Source organism: Eleutherodactylus coqui, chromosome 13 (genome assembly GCF_035609145.1).
Source record: "Eleutherodactylus coqui strain aEleCoq1 chromosome 13, aEleCoq1.hap1, whole genome shotgun sequence".
NCBI lineage: Eukaryota > Metazoa > Chordata > Amphibia > Anura > Eleutherodactylidae > Eleutherodactylus > Eleutherodactylus coqui.
The window spans coordinates 48,150,278-48,158,692 of NC_089849.1; positions in this window are offsets into that span (position 1 = coordinate 48,150,278).

Sequence of the window (8,415 nt, forward strand, 5' to 3'; positions counted from 1 at the left end):
GATTCACCTGTTCCCCTGTCGGCCAGTCTAAGCCTGTGTGATATTATTTTCCACATTTGCACTTTCATCTTGTACCTCCCTAGGCCATGATGGAAGGACCCATGTCCCTTACTAATCAGGGAAAGTGGGGCACCTCTGCCTAAAAGCAGGGTAATTGCCCTAATAAGGTCGGCCCCACTGTCTTCATTTAGGACCTGGCTATCCCTGATTAGGAACCTGGAGAAGAGCACAAAACACATGTAAGACAGAACACTGTTCACACACACTGGACACAAAACAGGACTGCACATAAAGAACATGTATGGCCACTTGCACAGACATACCACATACATCACTATCCACACCAATATACCAGATTACACATACCACATAGAACACAGAACAGAACTGCACATAAAGCACATGTCTGGCCACTTGCACAGACATGCCAGATACTTCACTGTTCACACCAACATATCAGGTTGTGCATACAACATATAACAGGAACCCCACCCAGAGCTCACATGCATACAGATGATAAACCATAGCCAGTCCAAGTGTCCTCACACCAGGGAAATAGAGAGTCAGCCACCGTGCTGATGTAGGGGGCAGTGTCAGGCATCACCCATCTGACACACACATAGGACATCAGACGTCTGAAGGCCGCACCTGTCAAAGGGAAAGGAAGAGGGGGGTCTGCATATGATATAGACAAGGTCTACAGGTGTCCAGACTGTCTTCAGGGGAGGAGAGAGACACTACAGATAAGCATGCAAACACCAGCCCTGAGTGGGAGAAACAGTGATACATAAAACACTAAAATGACCAGCAATTTCTCACAACAGTTTGCTGGTATTTATCTGCTGCAGACCACAGGGATTGGCTGGTGGACAATACCACACCCAGCCAGCTCAATTAACCCCTACCTGTGAAGGTGTGCTCATGGAAACCTGTAGAACCACAGGTCCCAGACGCACAACCTTAACAGCAACAAATACAGTACTGTGCAAACGTTTTAGGCAGGACTATCGCAGCAGGCGAAAATCTTGCGAATGTCAGTGGAACTTTCTAATGTTAAAAACGCTTCCCACAAAAATCGCGTCCACAGTAGATTTGTTTTTAGTTCTCGAAAACGTTTGGAACAACCTTCCTGACGAGTTCCTTCAGAAACTGCGTGCAAGTGTTCCTAGAAGAATTGATGCTGTTGTGCAGGGGGAGCGTTCGTATCTTCTGAAGCCAGCTGCGGATGTGCAGCTGATTTCAAGTCAAAATCCACACCAATGCTGTGGATATTGACTGTATTTTTTGCAGAAATGCTGCAGATTGTGCCGCGGAATTTTTTTGTTGCGGTAAATCCGCATCATTTCCACTACATGCAAACATACCCTTGCACCGTACTCTATGCTGGAGGCTCTTTGTAAGAACATGAAAAATTTAGATACTTGACTTTTTATCCCTTATTGCCTCATCCAACATAATAGAAGTGGTTTCTTGACCATTATTGACAACCAGTAGAACATAATTAGAGGAGCAGTATATTCAATACGTGCTCATACATTTTATTTGCTTTTTTTTAGAAAAAATTTAGAATTGACAAATATGTTTCATTTCTGGTGAATTACAAGGGTTAAACCTATACTAACCCCAAAATTGCCTGGAAGTGATCAGCACTATTATAAGAAGACTTTTGTCTGCATGCTTGGGATTATTCCTACCCCTGTCCTTAAGGTTACATTCACACAGTCGAGCCCGATATCGCTCTTGCCAACACGCATTTCTCAGATTAAAAAACATATCTGTGTGATCCTTGTGCAGGTGTTTCATGCGTGTGAAAGAATCACAAGTATTTCCCACTGACTTCAATGGGAAACATTGCATCACACTTGCATTCACATCGCATGGCATGAGCAAGCATGCTCAGTTAGGGAAATTACTCGAGCGAGCATCGGCATTTTCGAGTAACTGCCTGCTCGTCCGAAAAGATTCGGGGGGAGGCGGGGGAGAGCGGGGTGGGAACGGGGGGGGGGGGGGGGGAGATCTCTCTTTCTCCCCCCCTGCTTCCCCTTTGCAACCCACTGATCACCCCCGCCGCCCCCCGAATCTTTTCGGATGAGCAGGCAGTCACTCAAAAATGCCAATGCTTGCTTGGGTAATTTCCCTAACCGAGCATGCTCGCTCATCTCTACATGCGATGTTTTTTTTCTCATCACAGCATTGCTCATGTGAATAGATCCATTCAAAAGAATGCATTTCATATTTGTGCGAGAATATCGCTTGTGTGAATAGGTCCTTAGAAGAAGCAGGTCACGTATAGTTGGAGCTGACTCATACCATGGGTGTAATTTGTTGTATGTTGTTTGCTCAGCAACATCCTCCTGTTGCACTCTCAGCGACAGGCTTCATGCAGACCCACCAAACGCCTCCAGGGAAAGTTCTTCTGTTCCAACCTGTCTGATAATTGCTTTTCTAGTCTTTCTTTCAGTGAGAACAAGTTACTGCATCATGTATTGTCTCACTGTATCATGGCTAATTTATAAGGGTTGGATGCAGTACTAGGAAGTCATTGCTTCAGGCACAAAAGTTGCAATAATGTTCCTATTCTGGTTAGTTGATGATTTCTCCTATTCACTGAAAACTGATAGATCGGTGAAAATTGATAGATCAGTGGGGCTCCGACCCTATGATCGCTAGAACAAGATTCCCTGAATTAATGGAACAGTGGCCCCACATGCACAACACCACTCCATTCACTTCAGTAGGATTGCCGGAGATAGCCTATTTCCCCAAAAGTAAGACCTACACCAAAAATAGTTGGCCGCGTTTATCATTTATTCATACAAATTTGCATGATCCAACGATTTTTTTGAACAATATTTGTTGCATGTAAAAGGGCCCTCAGTGAGATGATGGCTGTAAAGTTTTCCCTACAGAACAGGAAGTACCAGCTTATTATTAGGCTCTGTGGTCAGTAGGAAAAAATGCAGGATTTTAGGATTTTTAAAAAATATAGCTTGTGATTAGAGATGAGCGAGCATACTCGCTAAGGCAAACTACTCGAGCGATTAGTGCCTTATTCGGGAACCTGCCCACTCGTCTCTAAAGATTCGGCTGCCGGCGTGGGTGACAGGGGAGTTGCGGCGGTGAGCAGGGGGGAGAGTCCTCCCCGCTCTCCCCTGCCGCTCCCCGCCCCCTGCCGGCACCCGAATCTTTAGAGACTAGCGGGCAGGTACTTGAATAAGGCACTACTCGATCGAGTAGTTTGCCTTATCGAGTATGCTCGCTCATCTCTAATTGTGATCTAAAAATTTAAGATTCACCAAAAATTCTTAAAAATTATGCTTAAGGGCTCACTCACATGGGCGTATTGTCATTATTGTGTGTTTATTAGAGTTGAGCGAACATACTCTGGTGAGCTTCGTTCGACCCTGCCCCAGTTTTTGGCTCCTTCCCGCTGTGAAGTGCCTGTTTTGGCCCCTCCCTGCCACGACGCAGCGTCATTGAAAATTTTTGGTCTGGCAGGGAGGGGAAGGGGGAGGGGGAGAGGGAAACCAAGAGAGGGAGAGGGAGACCAAGAAAAAAAAAAGCTCGGGCTGCGTTCCACATACAAAAATGCTCGAGTCTCCCATTGTAGTCAATGGGGTTCGTTACTCGAGTAGAGCTCTCGAATTTTACGAAAAGCTCGACTCGAATAACGCGGACCCGAGCATTTGGGTGCTCGCTCATCTCTAGTGCTTATTTTTCATGCATATAATATGTAGTACACAGCAAATACACATGTAGGGCTTATTCAGACGATCGTATATTTTTCGGGTTTTCACACCCGACCAATATACGCTGCCCCTCTCTGCAAGGGGAGAAGGCAGGACGGCAGCTAGTACATTGACCTCCCACCCACTCTTTGCCCCTCGCCACTGTCTGCAATGAGAGGGGCAGCACGGGGGGGGGGGGGGGGGAAGAGCTAGGTTCCACCCCCTCCCGCCCCTCAATTTGCAAAAAGTGGTGAGGGACGGAGACAGGGTGGAGAGGGGGCGGGAGCTCAATGCACTAGCTCCCGTCCTGTCTCGCCTCCTACCATTGCAGAGAGGGGCAGTGTATATCGGTTGGGCGTGAAAACCCAACCGATATACGATGGCCTGAATAAGCCCTTAACATGCATATTTGCTGCGTATATTAAATCCACATAGCCTATATTGGTACATATTGCACGCCAAAATAAGACATCTCACTTTTTTTCCACGTATATAAAAAAATGCAGGTGTGAGTGGCCTAATATAAATCAATGGGCTTTTAGCACTGTATAATATGCAATGGCCATATGACCGTGTGAGTGAGCCCTAACACAAAAAAATGTAATAGGTAATTTTGTGATGACACATTCCCTTTAAGGCCCCCTTCATATGAGCGTATTTGCGCACCCAATACACCGAGAACATAACCCATTGATTTCAAGGGATTTATTCTCATCATTCTTTTTTGCATGCGGCATGCTCTATTTTTGTGCACATTTGTGCCCCAAAGATTCCCATAGAAGTCTATAGGAGGTGTGCAAATGCACACTCAATAGGCATGCACCTGTCAGCCGAATCTTTAGAGACGAGCGGGCAGGTACTCGAATAAGGCACTACTCGCTCGAGTAGTTTGCCTTATCGAGTATGCCTGCTCATCTCTAGTTAAGAGTAAGGGCTCATGTACTTGACTGTGTACAACCCCGAAGTGGAATAAACCCATACTAAATGCACCCACAAAAGTTTATGGGGCCCTACTTTAAAGACGTTGTACCAGGATCACAAAGGGGAAGAGGCAACCCCCGCAGTGACACCAGAATACTTGGAGCGTTGGCCAAGCATGTGCGGTTGGCACTACATTCATTTCAAGAGGGTTCAGGTAAAGTTGATGTAAATACTGTGCTGGCCGCTCAACTATCTTTGGCAATCCCACTGAAAGTGAATGGAGAAGCAGCGTGCTTGTGTAACCTGCGCTTCATTCAGTCTCCTCCTCGCTGTTAGGGGTGCAATAAGTCTGCAATGAAGAGGACAAGAGGCACTGTAGCCCCTGTTCTTTGGATTGGTGGACGTCTCAGCGATGAGACCCCTGCCGATCAGTAAGTTATTCCCTGTCCTGTATGAGGGCTCAGTCAGACAAGCGTTTTTTTTGCGCACCTATGTGCGCAAACAAAATTGCGCTGTATGGATGTGCAAAATGCGCCTGACTGTATCTCCGTGTCCATTTCCTTAAATGGGGTCGACGCCAGCCCCATTGAACACACATAGAGAAGATCGTGATTTGAATTCAATGAATAGCTGAGCGCTGCTTCTATTTGTTTGAGCGCTGTGACCAATCACAGGCAGCGGTCTGCTGTCGTTCAATGACTGGCTAAGCACTGACTGTGATTGGCTGAGCGTTAAGCCAATCAGACCCAGCACTTTCAGGAGGCGGGGATTACTAAATCCCTGGCCAATAGAAAGTGCTTCAGAGCAGTGCCAGAGAGCCAGCGAGAAGACACGCCGGAGCCTCGACAGTGGCGGAGAAGTGATGTACATATTCTTTTTATTTTTTACACAAGCTAGGGATGATTTTCAGGGAAGGACTTATATTTCAAACCCTTCCCCGAAAATCACTGCAGGGGTTGCTTGCATCCCATTGCTTTCAATGGGGCAGCAGCAGCACTGGCCCCATTGAAAGCAATAGCAGAAGATTGCGATCCCCTGCCACAGCTGTGGCAGGGGACTCTTTTGCCCCCGCGGGGAGTCCACTCATCACTGAACACTGTGACAGTGCTGTCAAAGTGTTTAGTGAGGAGGGGACTCCCCGCGGGGATTCTTTACGAGCAGCATGGACCTTCGCGGTGCACGCATGTGCTATCTTTTGCAGGTGCAAAGATTTGGCGCCTGTAAAAAACAGACATGTGAACACTACATGGTTCTAATAGACACATAGGCGCACGCAAAAAAATGCTAGTCTGATTTCACCCTGAGAGGAATAACTTGTGATGCTGGTACAATATCTTTAATCTTTAATGACGCAGCCCCTTTTTCTTTTTCCATTTTCATTTTTTCCTCCTCCCCTTCAAAAAAATCGTAACTCCTTTATTTATCCATCTACGTCGCTGTATGAGGGCTTGTTTTTTGCGGGACGAGTTGTATTTTTCAAGGGTGCTATTTAAAGTACCATATAATGTACTGAAAAACCTTTAAAAAATTCTAAGTGGAGTAAAATGAAAAAAATAAACGACATTTTGCCATTTTTCAGTGCCTCTTGTTTCTACGGCGCACGAATGGCAACAAAAGCGACACGATAACTTTATTCTATGGGTCAGTATGATTACTACGATACCAAACTTGTATAGTTTTTTTTTACTGTACTACTCTTTTTTTTTTCAAAGACATTTAATTTTTTTCAATTATTTTCTGTGGTTATTTTGCGCGCGATAACTTTTTTATTTTTCCATCGACGTAGTTGAGTAAGGGTTCATTTTTTGCATGATGTTCTGTAGTTTCTGATAGTATCAATTTGGAATACATACGACTTTTTGATCGCTTTTTATTGCGTTTATTCTGGGAGACAGGGTAGCTTAAAAAAATGCATTTCTGGCGTTCTTTATTTTTTTCGGACGACGTTCACCATGTGGTAAAAATAATGCACTACTTTGATAGATCAGACTTTTACGGATGCGGCGATACCAAATACATATTTTTATTTTATTATTTAGGTTTTTTAATAATAGATATCGCAAAAGGGGGGGTGATTTAAACTTTTATAACTTTTTTTTTTACAATTAAAAAACTTTATTGATTTTTTTTCTACTTTACTTTAAAGTCCCCCTGGGGGACTACAAGCAGCGATGCTTTGATCGCTCCTGCAGTATAAGGTAATGCTATAGCGTCATACTGCATTCTGACAGGCAGTCTATCAAGCCACCCCATGGGATGGCTTGATAGCCAGTTTGCTAAGGCAGCCCTGAGAGGCCCCCGGCTGCCATGACACCTGCATGGCTCCCCCGATCTCAGAATTGACAGCTGCATTTAAATGGTTAATAGCCGCGATCGGCCGAACAGCTGACGCCCGCACTGTATGCAGAGAGGTCGTCTCGCGACCTCTCTGCATACATACCCCGCCTCTCCATGACATACCTATATGTAATGGAGCGGGAAGGGGTTAAAGAGAACCTGTCATATTTCAACAGCACTATAAACTAAGTTTTAGTACTATTAGGTAACATGACTTCACATGACTGCCGCATTCGGCAGATGTGTTCTTTGTCCCTGCGGGGACACGGCAGCGGTGGACAGGTAAGTAATTTTTTAAATTTATTTTTTACACTAAAATTCTTGTTTTTCAGGGAAGAGCTTATATGTAAGGCTCTTTCTTCCATGAAAAAAAAATTCAGGGGTGCCGGCAGACCATTGTCTGCAATGGAGCAGTGTATAATATAAAAGCGCTCACCTCCACGCCAGGCAATGTCTCCTTTCCTTCATTTCTCTATGGGAGCAGCTCCTCATGAAAAGTGCTCCTCAGTCTGCTGCCACTCGATTTAACCGGCGTCTTGTACAAAGTATGCAATAATTCTCAGGAGCTTCGGACTTTCATAAAAGTAAGTTTCACGCTTTATTAAATTGTTGTGTTCCCAACATCATGGTTTTAAGGTGTCTATGGAGTACGCGTTTCGATCTTTGCTTTAGATCTTGATCACCTCCTATTCCCATGGTGCAATATGTGTTTTTAAAAGCCTTCATCTATTAATTGGTTCTAATAGAAGCATGTTTTTGTGAGCGCGTATGCACGCACAAAAACACGCTCGTGTGAAGCCACCCTAAGGGGTAAAACAAAATCCTGTAATAGGTAAATACCTTCCAGAAAAACTATTTATTGTACATTGTAGAAGTACTAACAATAAGGATAAGTTAGTTCACCCTTCTATTGTACCAAGAGATATTCAAAAAATGAATATGAATAATTTTTTGCATGTTATGGCCTTAGTCAGACGGGCGTTTTTAGCTGCGATTTGCGCATGCGCATGCGTCCGGCGATTTTATAAAACCATTGCTTTGCAATGGTATCGGACACATGAGCGCTTTTTATGCGCTCGTCCGATAAATTATAGAACAAAAAATCGCAGATCGCACCTATCTGCGATCTGCGATTCCTGTTCTCTTCTCTATATGCGCTCAATGGGGCCGGCGGCAGCAGCGCCGACCCCATTGAGAACATATAGAAGACAAATCATTCTTCTCTGCCACAGCTGTAACAGCAGCTGTGGCAGAGAAGAACGATGTTTGCCCATTGAATTCAATGGAGCGCAATACAGCCGCTCCATTGAAAGCAATGGGCTGCCGGCGTGCGCGGGGTGAATTGTCGGGAAGGGGTTAAATATATAAACCCTTCCCTGCAATTGATCCTAAAATGTGTTAAAATAAAAAAAAATTGTATACTCACCTT